Source organism: Colobus angolensis, unplaced genomic scaffold (genome assembly GCF_000951035.1).
Source record: "Colobus angolensis palliatus isolate OR3802 unplaced genomic scaffold, Cang.pa_1.0 Scaffold131, whole genome shotgun sequence".
Taxonomy (NCBI): Eukaryota; Metazoa; Chordata; class Mammalia; order Primates; family Cercopithecidae; genus Colobus; species Colobus angolensis.
Genome location: NW_012114364.1, coordinates 3,432,387 through 3,451,151, shown reverse-complemented (window position 1 = coordinate 3,451,151; position 18,765 = coordinate 3,432,387). Strand labels below are relative to the sequence as shown.

At 35.8% G+C, this 18,765-nt stretch overlaps 1 pseudogene; it reads left to right on the top strand.

Annotated features, from left to right (window-relative positions):
- The first annotated feature begins 9,868 nt into the window (after positions 1-9,868).
- Positions 9,869-18,515, top strand: LOC105506112 (annotated as a pseudogene).
- Positions 18,516-18,765: the final 250 nt, after the last annotated feature.

Below are 18,765 nucleotides of genomic sequence, written 5' to 3'. Positions count from 1 at the left end.
GAAAGAAGAAAGGAAGGAAGGAAGGAAGGAAGGAAGGAAGGAAGGAAGGAAGGAAGGAAGGAAGGAAGGAAGGAAGGAAGGAGAGAGGGAAGAAGGGAATAAAGAGAAAGAAAGAAAGAGAGAGGAAGGAAGGAGGGAAGGAAGGAAGAAAGGAAGGAAGGGGAGAAAAAAAGTGTAAGGACAAAATCCTATCTTGGAGAAAATTCAGAGTGTAAAAGAAACTAGTGTAGAAAAAGAAATTAAGGAAGGAGAAGATGGAGCAAATAGAGGTAGAAGATGAAGTAACTGCCATATAAAGACAAACATTTCAAATGGCGCTTGGTAAATATTTTAACTTTTTTAGAAAATAGGTTGAAATAATAACTGAAAAGTGCTCATCAGATTTTAAAGCTACAAAGTCTTTGGAAGCCATCACAAGAACAATGTTTTGGGAGCAAAGGAGGGAGAAGCCAGATTGCAATGGATTCAAGAGCAAAAAGGAGAGGAGGGAGTAACAACATGGTGGGCGGGGGGGTGGGGGGCGGTTACTTTCTTCAAGAAGTTTGAGTATGAATAAAAGGAGAAGGAGATCTCCTCCTCCTCCTCCTTTCTTCTTCTCCTCTTTCTGCCCCCCCTTCCTCCTCCTCCTTCTTCTCTTTCTTTGTTTTTAAGAAAGGAAACATTTTTCTCTAAAATGAAGGAGACAGGCTCTATTCCATAACGGTGCTCTGATTTGGGAGACTGCTATAAACATCCACTTTTGAGAATAATTTTTTCATCTTAGGTTTTTCTCATCTGTAGTTATGTTTCCAGGAGCACAGTTTGATCTACGGTAGACCGACCTCTATGTTAATAGCCCTTTGTCCTACAATAAGATTCTATTCTATTTACACAGAAGAGTATGTGGAGTGAAGCCAACAACTAAAAAGGAAGGAAAATCACTCAGCAAAATGTGTAAGAGTGTAACACATATCATAGTATTTTTGATTATTTTCTCTTTACTAAGTTTATTTGATGGATCAAGCATTAATTTTTTTTTTTTTTTTTTTTGAGATGGAGTCTCACTCTGTCACCCAGGCTGGAGTACAATGGTGTGATCTTGGCTCACTGCAACCTCTGCCTTCCGGGTTCAAGCGATTCTCCCTGCCTCAGCCTCCCAAGTAGCTGGGATTACAGGTGCCCGCCACCACGCCTGGCTAATTTTTGTATTTTTAGTAGAGATGCTGTTTCACTATGTTGGCCAGGCTGGTCTCGAACTCCTAACCTCAGGTGATCTGCCCACCTCAGCCTCCCAAAGTGCTGGGATTACAGGCATGAGCCACTGCACCCAGCCTCAAGCATTAATTTTTAAAGCTATTCAACATGCACTTATTTTGTACAAAGTTGAAAGTGTTAGAGGTAATCTAATGACAATTATGTACTAACATACCTGAGCCTCTCTCTGTTTCCTTACATTTGTAGAAAAAATGCAATGCATAAAGTGATTCGAATCCATATGGTTCTCAAGTTTAAAACCTATTTCAGACATTACCTTAGCCAGCTTCACAGCTCTAAAAAATTGTTTTTCTGAACTCTATATTAGCACCTTAGGCGGAAAGTAAGGTGTGTGTCATGTTGAATTCTGCCTTCTATTCCAGACATTACAGCTTTTGCAAACAGGTTTGTCTGACCACACGGTTTTTTGAGTCCCACAAATGAAGTACCCTGTTATCTACTTTTCCCACTCCCAGCCTCTGTTTTACAGATGAGAAAACCTGAATGTATATCTTTACAGAGTTTGAAGACAGAGAAGAAGCTTGAGGACTAAGGTTGCTTTTTGCTTGTAACTAGAAGCAGGATGACTGGAACTGGCAACAGGAAGGCTATCTTGAAACCAGGCAGATTCTCTCTCATTTCTCATCTCTCCTTCATTCTTCTGTGTTTCTTCAATCCTGCTTCCTCTATGTCTTAGTCGAAAAGGTAGCATATAGCCCTACTTTATACGCTATAACACTAAATATGCCCTAAGCATAAAACACCGAATCTCTCTCTCTCCAATCACAGTTCCAAACCCCTGAGAGAAAGACAGTGGTTCAGCTCATAAGCTTAATGGATGCTTCTTGTCTGCTGCACAGATACAGCTGGTTCACTGAGACAGTGGTATTGCTATAATGCAAGAGTTTAATTAATGCAGGACTAAACCACGTGCAAGACGGGAGTTGATTACTCAAATCAGTCTCCCTGAAAATTCGGAGACTAGGGTTATTTTAAGAATAATTTGGCAGGCAAGGGGCTAGGGAATGGGGAATGTTAATCGGTTGGGTTGGTGATGAAATCATAAGGGATTAAAGCTATTTTCTTGCAGTCTTCAGTTCCTGGGTGGGATCACAAGACCAATTGAGCCAGTTTACAGGTCCAGGTGGCACTAGCAGGTGCATAAGAAAGCAGGGTCTGAAAAATACCTCTGACACTAACCTTAGGTTTTACAATAGTGATGTTATCTATAGGTGCAATTGAGAGCTTATAATTCTTGTGACCTCTGGCTCCATGACTCTTGAGCCATAATTTCTAATCTTGTGAATAATTTGTTAGTTTTACAAATGTGGTTTCAATACCCAAGCAAGAAGGGAGTAGTTTTTGGGAAGGGCTATTATCTTCCTTGCTGTAAGGTTAAACTATAAACTGAATTCCTCCCAAAGTCAGCTTGGCCTACACCCAGGAATGAACAAGGCCTGCTCAGAGGTTAGAAGCAAGACAGAGTAAGCTATGGCAGATTTTTCTTACTGTCATGATTTTGCAAAGGCACCTTCCAGTTTGGATTGAATGTCCTCTCAGAGTACAGTGAGCTGTGGTCCAAAAGTACAATCACATTGCTTAACATGGCTTCCAGGCATATATCTCTGTAGCTGGAAGGAGAAATAGTTAAGGGGATTAGTGTAGGCCAAGCAGATATTCTAAAATGTGTCAATTAGAAAAGCTACTCCCACCTTGTGTTCATCAGAAAAACGACTCCCATTTTGCCTCCGCTCCCCTTCCAAAATGCACTATTCTATAGGCCGAGGTTATAAGGGAGAATTCTTGATGCACTTCTCTTTTCACTACATGATTTATCTTTCTTGACAATAGGCTGATTATCATTAAGTAAACTGTAAGAAATACCAGTCCGCTTCTTTTTACACACTCTAAATCCCTTTCTCCTACTTTCCTATTCATTTCTTTCTGAGAAATTAAAGACAATGCTGCATGTATGTTAGAGAGACAATTTTTTCAGAAGGTCTTAGCCTGGTAGTAGCAATTCCTTCTTTTTGAAAAATAAATTTTACTGTGTATATTTGAGTTTTTCATGTTGTTGTGGGATACATATAGATAGTGAAATTGTTACTGTAGTGAAGCAGGTTAGCATATCGATCATCTCACATAATTACCTTTTGGTGACAAGAGCAGCTAAAATCTACTTATTTAACAGAAATCCAATCCAATACAAATTTTTTATTAACTTTATTCCTGTACATTAGATCTCTAAACTTGTCCATCCTTCACATGTGCTATTTTGTATCCTTTGACTTATGTTTCTCCATTTCCTCTCCCTGCAACCCCACTAGTGGTAACCACTGTTTCATTCTTCGTTTCTGTGTATTTGGGTTCTTTTTTTTTAAAATCCACATTTAAGTAAGATCATGCAATATTCTGTGTTTGGCTTATTTCACTTAGTATAATGTCCCCAGGTCTATTCATGTTGTGGCAAATGGCAGGATCTTATTCTGAATAATATTTCATGTGTGTGTGTGTGTGTGTGTGTGTGTGTGTGTGTGTGTGTGTGTGTGTGTAGCATGGGACTGTGGATATCTTTGGTGATTTCACCTCCTTTGAGTATATACCCAGAAGAGGGACTGTTGGATCCTATGGTAGTTCAATTTTTAATTTCTTTAAGAACCTCCATATTCTTTCCCATAATAGCTGTACCAATCTACATGCCTACCAAAGGTATAATACAGTTCCCTTTTCTCCACATCCCTCACCATTTGTTATCTCTTGTCTTTTTGATAATAGCTCTCCTTATGTGTGTGACGTGATATCTCATAGTGGTTTTAATTTGCATTTCCCTGATACTAAGTGGATGTTGAATACCTTTTCATACACCTGCTGGCCATTTTTATGTCTTCTTTGGAGAAATATCTGTTCAAGTCCTTTCCCCACTTTTTAATCAGATTGTTTTTCTGCTGTTGAGTTCTTAGAGATCTTTATAAATTTTGGATATTAACCCCTTATCAGATAAGTGGTTTGCAAATATTTTTCCCAGTTTGTAAGTTGCTGTTTCACTTTGTTGATTGTTTCCTTTGCAATGCAGAAGTGTTTTAGTTTGATGTAATCTCACTTATTTCTTTTTGCTTTTGTAGTGTACGCTTTTGGTGTGACATCCAAAAACTATTGCCAAGGCCAAAGTTGAGGAGATTTTCCCCTATGTTCTCTTCTAGAAGTTTTTTGTTTTCAGATCTTACATTTATGTTTTTCATTCATTTTGAGTTGATTTTTGTGATGAAGATTCAATTTCATTCTTTTGCATGTGGAGATCCAGTTTTCCCAGTACCTGCAGCAAATATTTATTAAAGAGACTATCCTTCCTCCATTGTGTCCTTTTGTTGCCCTTGTTGAAAATAAGTTGGCCATAGAAGTTTTGATATATTTCTGGGCTCTATATTATGTTCCATTGGTCTATGTTTCTGCTTTTATGCTAGTGCCATGCTGTTCTGACTACTGTAGCTTTCTAATATACTTTTAATCAGAAAGTGTGATGTCTGAAACTTTTTCTCTCTCAGTATTGCTTTGGGATTTTTTTGTGGTTCCATACAAATTTTAGGATTTTTTCTATTTCTGTGAAGAATTGCCATTAGAATTTTGATAGGGATTTGCTTTTCTTTTTTAAAAAAACAGAATTGGGAGTTACAGGTGCAGATTTCTTACAGGGATATATTATGTAGTGGTGAAGTCAGGGCTTTTAGCCTACCCATCATCTGAACATTGTACCTAGTATGTAGTTTTTCAACCCTCACTCACCTCCCTTCTTCCCCTCTTTTGGAGTTCCTGGTGTCTGATATTTCAATCATTATGTCCATGTGTGCTTATTGTTTAGCTTCCACTTACCAGTGAGAACATGCAGTATTTGGTTTGCTGTGTCTGAGTGAGTTCACTTAGGATAATGACTTCCCACTCCATCCATGTTGCTGCAAAGGATACGATTTCATTTTTTTTTTATTGCTGAGTAGTATCCCATGGTCTCTATATATGACATTTTCTTTATTTGGTCAACCATTGATGGACACCTGGGTTTGTTCCCTGACTTTGCTATTGTAAATAGCACTGTGATAAACATGAGTGCAGGTGTCTTTTTCACACTTCTTTTCCTTTGGGTGGATGTCCAGTAGTGGATTTCTGGGTCCAATGCTAGTTCTATTTTTTAGTTTTTTGAGAAATCTCCATACTGTTTTCCATAGATGTTTAACTAATTTACATTATCACCAATGGTGTATAAGCATTCCCTTTTCTCTGCATCCATGCCAACATCTGTTTGGTTTTTTTTTTTTTTGACTTTTATTAATAGCCATTCTGACTGGTGTTAGATGATAGCTCAGTGTGGTTTTAATTTGCATTTCTCTGATGATGGTGATATTGGACATTTTTTTCATGTGTTTGTTGGCTGCTTGTATTTCTTCTTTCGAGAAATGTCTGTTCATGTCCTTTGCCCAGTTTTTAATGAGGTTGTTTATTTTTTCTTGTGAAGCTGAATTCCTTGTAGATTCTGGATATTAGCCCTTCATCAGATGCATAGTTTGCAAATATTTTTTTCCCTTTCTGTAGGTTATCTGTTTACTTGTAATTGTTTCTTTGGCTGTGCAAAGGTTTTTAGTCTAATTAAGTCCCATTGTCTATTTTTGTTTTTATTGCATTTGCTTTTGAGGACTTGGTCATAAATTCTTTGCCTAGGCCAATGTCCAGAAGAGTTTTTCCTAGGTTTTCTTCTAGGATTTTTATAGTTTCAGGTCTTACATTTAAGTCTTTAATCCTTCTTGAGTTAATTTTTGTACATGGTGAGAGATACGGGTCCAGTTTCATTCTTCAGCATATGAGTTTGATAGGGATTTCTTAAGCTCAACCACCGTGTTAGAAACACGAGGGAGATTATCTCTAGAACACGGGGACAAAAGAATCAAAACACATGACCCTTGCTTTCCCAAAATGAATTTCCAAAATATTGAGAAATAACATATGCACATATGAACTAAATAGAGAGCAAAAGCAAATATCTAGCAACATAAGCCACACTGCATATTGATTACTGAAGAAATGGAAAACAAGGACAAAGAACAGGAATCTTCAGGGAGATTTTTCTCAAGAAGGAAAATTTTTAACAGGTCTTAAGGTAATTATGTAATTATGCTTCATAATTGCATAGTAATTATGCTTCAGAGGTCGCAAATTTATGGCCCATGTTTTGTTAGGCCAGCATGATGTTTTAAAAAAACAACTTAGATTTGAATGCCTGTATATGAAACATGCCTTTTCCAGTTTAGCTATCCTTGGTGCCACTATGTGGTGTTTTATTCCATCATTTACTCTATCGTGAGTATATCGTTTGCCTGTTCCCTGAGTACATTTAAATTTGTATCCCCTGGATGTAAATTGTCATAAAGAAGTGGGCAATCATTCATTCTTGGGAGACCAGTATGTGCAAAGGCAAAGAGATGTGAGCCATAAATGTGTGTGTGTGAAATAGGGATGTAATAGAAATTGTCATATATGAAGCTTAGAGACTGTTGGTGGAATTACAATAGATGAAAAATGGTTAGTTTCAGAAGGACCAAGTGACTGGGACCTATAAGTACTAGGCCAGATAATTTAAATTTCCGCATTAAGCAGTTGTCTGCTACTTTAAGTTCTTGGGTTCAAGAGTTATTTGAGTCACTTAAAAAAAAGATATTTGACTGCTATATAATAGTTAAACTTGATTGAAGAGAAAGATACAACCTTGAAAGCTTTGTAGTACTCTAGGTAGAAAATAATAGTTTGGATAAAGGGGGTAGTTCTGGAGGAGAAAAAAAAACATAGAAAAGAGAGTGTCCTGACAAGTAAGAAAAAAAGTGTTAGACAAGAACTATACAGAAACAAGTTATGAAACTACTGTTTCCACAGAGAGTAAGAAAATTGGTGAGAAATGGCAGGAACTAACGTGCTGTTACAAAGGTGGCAAAATAAATAAAAGCTGGTTTTCATATTAGCACACAGCAGCTCACAATCCTGTTCATGGGTTTATTGCCTTCCAGCAGTTACTCACGGCTCTAGCTACTTGACTGTGCCTCTTGTCAAGAAAGAAATAAGCAGCCATATGGGGTCTTCTGTGTTTTATTCATTAAAGCTTCTTTTATTTGTTGTTTTAATGTATTTAATTCAGTAAATTATTACAGATGTTTTATATTACAATACTACTAAGAAAAATACGAAAAGATGCCCAACTTCTTTTAAGCCTGGTAGAAGTGGAAACATTTTTCCTTCTGCCTGTTCAAGTTTCAGTTGATCCTTTCTGAAAATGCTGACTTAAAATGGATGGTCTCTAACAATTTTAAGTAGTGAGAAAGGGGAACAAATTATAAGTGACATTTTGAAGAAATCATTATACATTCTGCTTTGGGAGAGTTCAAGACATTGAGAATTTGGAAGCCTCATGAAAAACCCACAAAGTGCATTATTTTTTTCCTAGTATCTTCAATACTATTTGAGTACATTAAATATATAGAAATGCATATAGTATGTTAGCATTTTTTGGTTGTATTTTTGGAGTGTGTGAAAATCTAAGAACCAGCTTTTGTGGATGGCTTTTGTGGGAAGTACACTTCATGTTGAACAAAGGGAAATAGTCTTCCCAAGCAAGCACTGCATTTATGTGTGATTCATATATGTGGATTAGACCACTTAGGAATAAACACAACACAGAAAAGAAACTTTCCCTCTGGGCTTCATGATTTATATGAATTAAATTTGTCACTGTTAAGGTAGATCCAGAAGGCTCACTTAAGATTGTACTCTCCAAACCCTGGGCTGCATTAAAGCTTATGATATAGCCACAGGTAACTATGTTAGATTTTTCTTTGAACTTGTCTTCTAATTGGAGCCCTGTCACTGCAGAAAGCAGTTTAAATTTAATTAAGGAACAGGAAACTCCAAAGTCTAATTTTGTCCCTGAGCTGCTGTATGGGTTGTCTCTCAGGACTTTAACAACTGTCGAGTGAAGGTTTGTGAGTGTATACTAAAGCACAACCCAGGGAACATCACAATCACAATCTAGCATTGTGGCTTCTTTCTACATAGGATAGCTCTCCAATTTCATACACATCGCATTAAACCATTAGACTTCTGCTTAGTTTGATGCTGTTTTTAAGGGTACCTTCAAATAAGGGCCAAATTTAATAATAATATAAATTAGAACTCAAACAAAGAGCTCAATTTTCCTTTCTTCTAGTCTAGATGTAATTTTCCCAGTTGTTTTTAGTGCTTAATCCTCCCAAAATAATCAGCTCATCTGAATCTGCAGAGAAAAACTGAAATGCAATTAAATCAGAAAACGCATATAAAAAATCTTTGCAAAGAGTTAGGAAACTTAAAATATTATCAAAGTACAATTTCAACAAAAACAAACTTCCCAAGACACATTTATAAATTTCTCTAAGATTGATGCCAATGGGATAGCAGAACTCTCCTTCCTCCATTAGCTCCTTGGAGCAGGCACAAATGCATTCATTTTGAACAGATTGCCTGTGGAGACAAGAGCTTCGCAAGGTACTGACATGGGAGACTTGCACTAATATTAAATAAAATTTACAGGGGCCATTGGTTTGGGCTGAGCTCCTGCATTAGGCCCAACGGCAAAGTAACCTGGAGTTAGTGATGCTGAAGTTCCACACCATCAAGTCAAAACTAAGTTGTTTATCTGATCTTCTGAAAAACCAGGAGAGAGAGATTTAATGGCTAAATCTCCCAAAGAGGCCCATTTTAGCAGGCATGATAAGGGAGTCCCCACTGCTTTAACCTTTATAAGGAAAGTAACTGAAATGATCAATCCCTTTTTGCTCTGTTTCTGCTTTCTTCAGCTATTTTCTGCCCATAAAGCCAAACTCTCCTGCTCAGCTCATTGGAACGCTCATTCCGTTTTGTAGAATGAAGTGTTGCCTGATTCTAGAATTGCAAATTAAAGCAAATTTGAACTATGTTTGTTATAATTTTGTCTTTTGACACTAACCATGGATGTTCAACTTTTTTTCAGTGGAATTATATTTACATATAGAAGAGACATAAAATGTAATTAGTAAGCATTCTCAAATTGCCAACAATACTAACACTTTTTAAAAACTAGCAGTTTTATCTCAAATGAATAAAACATTGGGATAATTCTGTAGAATCTTTCACTCCTCTTCCAAGTACGTTGCTTTGAATAAATACAGCTTAAGAGTCTCCCTAACATATTGTTAGCATGTTACTATGTGCTGCAAATGCAATAGCCTTAAAGACCAAATTCTAACCACAACCATGTATTTCCTTTGTTTTATATATTTAGGTCAGGCGCTTAACATGGCTTTAACATATTTCCTTTGTGGTTTAATTTCCTTTGTGATTATTTATTTTATTTAATGGGAGTGTAAAAATGTCCCAAGGACTGAAAACAAATTGCAGCTCCTTTTTAACATAGGCACTAAGAAGTACTCTGTTACTTTGCCTTTGGGTCAGTATTAAACTTTCAGGATCATTTCGGGTAAAAAATGCAACAGTGAGACATTTACATTTTCTTAATAAAACACGGGAGACTACATTCACTGGCATTCTTTCACACCCTCTTGGGCCCAAGTCTTATAACAAACAAGAAATGAGAAAATATGGACTCCTCAGTGTGCAATGCCACTCAGCAGCTCATAATGGATCCCTGGAGATATGGAAGGATTCCTGGAAGTCTGAAGAAGGAAAGGTGAACTAAATCATCAGGGCAGCACCCCAGGGTCGCTGTGAGCTTCCTACCCATGCAAAGAGAGATGTGTATCCAGTTTGTAAGTGCTAAAGCTGCAAAGAGATTTTTCACTCCAAATTTACCATCCATCCTATTAACGTGTTTGCTTTGGACACTTCAGCTTATATTTTGATAATGAACAGGTCTGTTTTAATGGTATGTGTAATTTTCAATTCTCATTAAAGGTGTTGCTTCTTAAGATAGGAGTTTTTGTGGGTTTTTTTTATTTTAATAGTCACCTGTTCATTTAGTAAGTAACAGAAATATCTTATGCTTTGGACTTTATGAACATAATGTATTCATCAAATTTTAAAATGCATCTCTACTAGAATATCTTTTTATTTTACCTGGGACTTAACAAAACTTTAACACCTGGATAAATTTAGAGTTCTTTTGAACTAAATGAAATCACTCCAAATCTAACCATTACGTTACAGCTGTTAATAGTTTTAACAACTTTTTTCAGTTGTCCGGAAGGAGGAAAATGTGGTCCATTTCACCTCCTTATATAAAATAAAATGAATTTCAATGGGAACAATAGTTTAAAAAAGGGAAGTCCTGTTTATTTTCATAGGACTAGCATTTCAGTTAATTAAAGAACTAAGAATCATGCTTAAATTAAATCATTTTCCTTAAATTAAAAATAAGAATACCATAAGAAATAGATCAAAAATTAGTAATGATTTTCTTCCAATTCATATTTTCATTATGGGTAGAAAATATATTTTGAAATGACATGGAGAAGTGTTTTCCTAATAACATTTATTGTCTGAATCACGAAGTGCAATTTTCCTAAAATGTAGTAAAAGTCAATATTATGTTAAATTAATAGTAAAAAGAAACATATAAAGACAATTTTAAATAGTCCTTGTCTTTTTTAAGAGGGTGTAGTATAGTCAAGAAAAGAAAGACATAATTATATAATAAATATTATTCTGAAAATATACAAAATTATTAAACAAAATCAGATATTTTAAAAGCTGGTTTAAAAAATTTAGTATTATTAAAACTTTCATAACTTCTTTTCTTCACCCAAGAAAGTTATGATCACAATACTGCTTAATTTGTGAGGATGTGTTTTACTACATAAACAGATAATTGCATACAAGCATGATTCTGCAGTTCAATTAACAATGTTTAAGACCAACTATGCTGATTTAAATAAAAATATTTCCCTAATAAACTCTTATTAACTTTCTTTTTTCATAAAACATATGTTTCCACTACTTCCAAAGGTCTGGTAATCGTTCATGCAAATGAAAAAAAAAGTATGTTTTCCATACATGCATAAGTTGTTCCACAAACATCTGGTAACGAAACTTTGAAAGCTGCTAGATTCTGAGCCAGCCCAGGTGTTCACTACAACATCTCTAGAACTAAGCAATTGCTCGCAGTAATTTGTTGCAACTCGTATTGGCATTTTTATGGTTATGATGAGGCAAAGGGTGATGACATCATGTACTAATGTTATGAAGGTGCTGTGAATTCAGTGTGAAAATTCCATCAATGAGTGATTGTTGCTGAAATTGACTACATTGGTGGCCATCACATGTTGCCAACTGAAACATCTGGGCACAAAGTTAGCAGTGGCACACCTTGTAAATAACTTAATTGAAATTAATTGCCAGAAGTTTGCAGCACTGTAGGCAGTTAATAAGTACCATTTCTCATTCTTCTGCAATGTTTTCGGCTTAAGAATCTTCTATTTTTGAATTCTGTTGTAGTAACTTGTGATGAAAGTAAAACATGTAGAAAATGTATGATGAAACAACAAGACCATAAGGAAATAAAAAACATTATGTAAGGAAGAAAACATTCAACCTTCTATACCTTCTTTCATTAATAAAATTTTTTTCACAAAAATAATTTTTAAATTTATGTATAAAACCATTTTTCAAAAGAGGAATAATTTGAATAAAAGAGGAAAATGATGAATAATTAGATATAGGTCTCCATTTGTTCAGAAACAAATGTCTAGTATTTTGCCCAAGTTGTAAATGTCAAACGCTTGTTGTGTTGATAAAAACATTTGAAATTATTATATATAATAAAACCACACGTTTGAAGAGACCAAAAGGCTGTTCTGTGGAAAAACTAGGAGACTAAGAAACACAGGTCTTATTTTTGCTATAGAGATTCTTACACATTTAGAATAATTTTTTACTCAGCCTCTTCATACTTCATAAATGCAGAAAAAGGTAGCCAAAAATATAGACTGCAACAAAGACGTTGCAGTCAACACAAATGAATTGTTGTGTGACTAATGTAGCATTGCTCAGACTGAGAAGCTGTTCAGTAAATATTAACATCAATTCCTTGTTCTTTCCTTCTTAGCTTTCCTTACCTTTGAATTTTTGCTTCTAAAAAAAAGTTTTGCGAATGTAAAGCTGTTTAAAGATACTGAATGTCGGTATTTTGAAATTGGCTTGAAACAATGAAAATCCAATTAATAAACCAAAGTTTATATTTGCCTTGAAAGTACCACAACTTACATTGATATGCTGTGATATAAACTTCCATAATGCCCTTAATATTTTTGAAACTTTTATAAGATATTTATTTTTTAAAATATTATTTTGTCCTGTATGCTCAACATGAAGATCCATACAACTAACCTGTTTTAGAGTTTAATATTAGGAAGAAGTTTTCCTAACTAGTATGATTATTTTTATTATATTTTAAAAACCCATGTAACTAAAAAACCCATGTATCTTTTGGCTTGACTATGAAGGTCAAAGCTACTTTTTTTTTTTTTTTTCTTAAGTCAATAGCTATCCTGAGGCCAGGCCTTCTGGTACAACTGAATTGCCTTTTCTGCTCTTTCCCTTTTATATTTCTTGAATGTTGTGCTTTACCTTTGCTTAAATCATTAGTTATATCTATTTTCTATATAAATTAGATGGGGTTTAAATAATACACACTCTAGTTTAGAATACCTAGAACTATCAGTTGGTATTCTCCCATATAAAATATTTACAATTCAAAAATTCTATTCTTCCTAGAGCTGTGGAATGTTTCAAATCTGAATTTTTTGTTATTTATAGCTCATTATAGCAAAAATCACACTTTATAACAAGAATATTTTACTTTGTTTTTGATAACAGAGTCTCTTAGGTTTACAAATTAGCTTTTGATATAACCACACAACCAAGGTTTTACAAAAAAATATTTAGTTTCTTTTTCTGAACAGAAAAAAAAACCCTTCATCTCTATACCTCTTCATAGAAGTAATTGTGGTACTTTGTCATAATGGACGTATTGTTCAGGCAGAGTGAGTTAAATGCGCTATCCAAATGCAAGAAAGGATTTGATTTAATCTTTGCTTTTGTTAGGAACACGCATGGAGAGTATGGGCAAAGAAGCAGTTTTCACTTATGGTTTTAATCTTAAATGTTTGAATCCCTGTAAGTTTCCTTGAGGATAATATTTTAATAGTATCAGAGCAAATTAAATAGAATGGAGAATATGCAGAAGGAATAGCAGACAATTAACAGAGTCATATGAAATCAATGACAGTTGATTTTTAATCACGTTTTCACTCAGCTGGTTTTCACTACAAATGAATTTATTTTATAACAAAAATATAAAAATATTTTGGAGTTGCATACAGAGCTATATGATTTTAGGGTCTATCTCCATGGTTTAAGGAATAAAATAAGTTTTAGTTCTTAAGGACCTTGCTATTAATAACAACAACTGCATGTATTAAAGCTATACAAGAGTTTAGAGGAGAAAAATGAGTCAGGGATTTGGCTAATTAACTGCAGAATTGCCAATTCAGGAAGATTGTTAGGAGGCAGTCCTGAACAGCACTAGAAATAAAGAGGGGGATGTGATAAAAATAATGAAGGAAGGGTCAAGCTAAAAAGTATTTCTCAGGTATAAATGAACAGTTCTAATTCTTGTTTTGGTGTAGCATTTTTCTTGCCAATATGTGCATACTCTAGGAGAAAGTAAATTCTTTAGCTAGTTTTTTCAATCCAAAGCACTTGCAATGGCCTTGAGAAGGTCTTATTTTAAAAAGTGGGATGTAGCGGCCAGGAGCGGTGGCTCACGCCTGTAATTCCAGCACTTTGGGAGGCCAAGGCTGGTGGATCACGAGGTCAGGAGATGGAGACCATTCTGGCTAACATGGTGAAACCCCGTCTCTACTAAAAATACAAAAATTCGCCAGACGTGGTGGCGGGCGCCTGTAGTCCTGGTTACTCGGGAGGCTGAGGCAGGAGAATAGCATGAACCCCGGAGGTGGAGCTTGCAGTGAGCAGAGATGGCGCCACCGCGCTCCAGCCTGGGAGACAGTGCGAGACTCTGTCTCAAAATAAATAAATAAATAAATAAAATAAAAATAATCAAAAAAAAACTGGGAAGTAGCAAGATAAATAAAAAGTGGAAGTAGCATGGGAATGGATTATAAAGATCCATTCTTTCACTCAACTAATTTGGTAGCATCCATTATGTTTCAGGTCCTCTGCCAGAATCTAGGAATACAAGGCTGATAAGGCTACTACTGCCTCATCCTGTAATTAATATTCATAATAATGATCTTAAGTTGTTGAAAAAATATTAAATTACCTTAGTTAAGTTTTATTTCAAAAGACTGAGAAGTACAGACAACAAGTTGACTTATCGTGTTAAAAGTCAAGACAGTGGTTACTCTTGATAGAGATGGGGGCTGGGCAGTGAACGAAGGGATCACAAAAGTGGCTTTTGAGAGTCTGGCAGTGTGTTTCTTGACTGTGTGTGGGTCACAGGAGTGTACATGAGTGTATTTGCTTTGTGAGCATTCGCTGACTTGCACATTTGGGACTTTTCTGAATTTTCACTTTAATAAAGATTTACATAAAGTTGAAAAAAAAGGCAAGGAAATATTTCATAGGTAATTGAAAGATATGTCTTCCTTTCCTTTTTCAGCCAAACTTCTTCAGCTTTTGCTAACTCCTAAAGCCACTACAACATTCTAACAGATTCCATCCAACAGTCTGGTGATCCAGCTCTCTGTAAGATTGCTAATGACAGAATCACCATCTCCCATGGCCACTCTTCAACCCCCTCCTGTGATGGTTCTGGTCCCTTTGATGCTTTAGCTATTCTTTCCTTTTGAAACTTTCTCCTAATTTGGCTTTTGCGACGCTGCACTCTCGCAGCCTAATTCTAATTATTAAATTGTTCCTTCTCAGCCTCCATCGCTAGATTTTCTTCTAACCACTTCTTAAATACTCGTGTTCTGGGTTCTACCTTCAGCCTATTCTCCTCCCTTCTTTCTGGTTTTAACTGCAGTCCATTAGTAATGCTCAAATCTGTATATCCATCTCCAAACTTGAGATCCAGTTTTATATTTTGAATCGTTCACTTGGCATTTCTACCTACTTTTCTTTTAAATAACTTAAACTCTGTAAGTTCCAACTGAAATTATTGTCCAAATGTCAGAATTCTGATTTTCGTCATCTATTTCCTGTCTCAATTAGCAATCTATCCTTAGCCCAGTCATCCAAGGTAGATATTTGTGAAAAATTCTCTTTCTGTCATTTTTCTCTCTCAATCCCTACATAAATAAACCACCATGTTTGTAATTAGGACCAATTAAATAATATTCAAATTACCCTCTGTTCTCCATTTCGTTGAAGTAGGTTTGGTTTGGACCCTCATTTTCTTCTTTTTCCTAGAATTTTTTTATATCTTCATAAATAGGTCCTCTGTCTAAGATCTCGACATCCCTCTTGTCTGTTATTCACCATGCTGCTGTAGTCATCACACTGTTATCGATACTATATACAGCACAATTCAAAGAGCATTTCCTGGTTAGGATGGCAGCATGAGCATAGCTGTCTAAATCCTCAATTAACATCTTCCTATTGAAATTCAAGAATAGTTTAACCCCAGCATCAGTACTAGAAACTATGGAAGGGTGCCATTGACCTGTCACAACACACAAGAGATTTCTTATAGTTTTAGGGCAAATGGAGCCATGTTGTGGAAAAAGTCAAGAGAACCTGCTCTGATGAAATAACAGAGGAGACCAGGCGCAGTGGCTCATGCCTGTAATCCCTGCACTTTGGGAGGCCAAGTGGTTCACCTGAGGTCAGAAGTTCGAGACCAGCCTGGCCAATATGATGAAAACCCGTCTCTACTAAAAATACAACAAATTAGCCAGGCGTGGTCGTGGGCACCTGTAATCCCAGCTACTCAGGAGGCTGAGGCAGAAGAATCACTTGAACCCAGGAGGCAGAGGTTGTAGTGAGCCGAGATCATGCCATTGCACTCCAGCCTGGGCAACAAGAGAGAAACTCCATCTCAAAAAAAAAAAAAAAAAAAAGGAAAGAAGTAACAGAGGAAAGATCAAAGGCAAATCTATAAACTGAGACAATGGACAGTAATCTTTTTGAAAAAAGGACTAAATTTAAAAGCGGTTGAATGAGAAAAGGAAGATTTAATAAACTAAAAATGCAATGGACTTTTTAAAAAGTCTTCATAAGAAAAGAAGCAACATTGCAGAAAATACAATTAGTTTTCAGAGAAACAGGGTAGAGAGATGAAGGGATGAGAACAAAGATGGTTGATCTATATTTTTGCCATCATAAGCAAGAATTTAAAGACCATTCTTACACATGAATCTTTGCATGTTATCTGCTTATTTCTTTAAAAATTTTTAATTGTAGAAATACTTGGTCATAAGTTATGCACTTAGAAAAAGTCTGGAATGTGTTATCAAATTATCTTACAAAATGATTATATAGATTTATCTGTTTACCAACAGTGCTTAAAAAATATGAAAGATGGCCAGGCACAGTGGCTCATGCCTGTAATCACAGCACTTTGGGAGGCCAAGGCAGGCAGATCACTTGAGGTCAGGAGTTCAAGACCAGCCTGGCCAACATGGTGAAACCTCGTCTCTGCTAATAGTATGAAGATTAACTGGGCGTGGTGGCATGTACCTATAATCCCAGTTACTTGGGAGACTGAGGCAGGAGAATTGCTTGAACCCATGAGGCAGAGGTTGCAGTGAGTTGAGATCATACCACTGTACTCCAGCCTGGGCAACAGAGTGAGACTGTGCCTGAAAAAATAAAAATAATATAAAATAAATAAATAAATAATACAAAATACAAAACCAAATTCCCTCATATTCAATTTCATATAACTATTGTAAATGTTTAAATCCTTATGTTGCTATATTGTTTTAAATTCTATTAATGTTTATCTTCAATATTTGAAAATATACATCTCAAAATTTGTTGATAGTTGCATTAAGTTTGCATCAGCGATTCTATTATTTAAATTGAATTCACTGTTGAACTGCTTTTGGTACTCATCCCAATTCCTTTTTTACTATCATTTCTCCTTTATTTTATTGTTTATTTGGATGCATCTCTCATTGGGCTGGGACACCTCTTTGAGAAATTTTTTATTAAGGATATTTGGGTTTTTATCCATAATATGTACACCCATATTCCTCTTCCTTGGTTCCCTTAACCCTCTAACAATTGTATCTATAGCCCAGTTTTCTTTAGGAATAATCACATTTTACATAAGGTGTATCCATACTGATAACTCCTAGATGTTAAAATATTCAATGAACATGAGCTTAAGAAAAAAAATGAATATTTGAGTGGTATACTTTCTGAGCCATACATATAAGAGAATGTCTTTCTGTTGCCATCATATGCAAACAACAATCTAGCTGGGCATGACTTTTGTTCTTTTTTTATGGTCTCCTGTCATTGCAGAGCGGAAGCCAAGGGCTACCACTCCTTGTTAGAATTTGCAACAAGAAGCAAGTGCTTCTTTCTGCAGCTAAATACTGCAGAAAAGTGCAGCGGATCAGAGAATCCATGTTGACCAAATGCACCAGCACAAAAGTGGAATTGAATCTTCTCTAAAAGAGAGCAAGGGATTTTTTGACAAACTCCATAACGAAGTTAATAGTTAACTGGAGTGACTCATGCCTGCAGTCCTAGCTACTCGGGAGGCTAAGGTGGGTGGACTGTTTGAGTCCAGGAGTTTGAGGCTGCAGTGAGGTATGATTGCACCACTGCACTACTGCCTGGGCAACAGAGCAAGACCTTGCCTGTAAAATAAATGCATAAATAATTTTTTAAAAGAAATTAGTAAGACTTTGGAAAAGATCTGTCGCTGTGAAAAGTACATCAACCATCAGCTTGAACACATGGTTCAAGAATATCCTGCAGCTCAAACTTAGCTGAGTGACGTAAGGAGCCGGCAGAGAAATGGTGGAGTAATTGAAAGGAACAGACTTCTGTCTGAGGTTACAGAAGACATGTAAAACATGTAAAACTAGAAATGGAAGAAAAGTGCAGCAGCATGACTGATGGTGATTCTTTGGTTAAGATTAAATAGAGCTTAACAAAACTGAAGCAAGAAACTGTTCAGATGGACAGTTGGAACTGATGTTGTGGAACACACATTACTCCAATCAAAACTGGAGAAGTCCAGTGTGATTAAGGACATGCATGTGAGAGTTATTCCAGAATCAGCAATAGATTCATATTAAAACAGGGGTTTTCATGCTTCTGATTAGTTTTTTTAAAATTTGTAATTACATCTCATGTTGCATAGATTTCAAAACATAATTATACCTCTTATGGCATGTTCAATGGGTATTTTTTATACGCACACACACATATTCTATCATGGTGATTATGATGGTTAAAGCCTTTACATTGAATATAATGCTTAATAAAATAATTAATTTTTTTTTTCAAAAAAGGAGCACTCAGGAGATTTACAGGGTAGACGGGCAT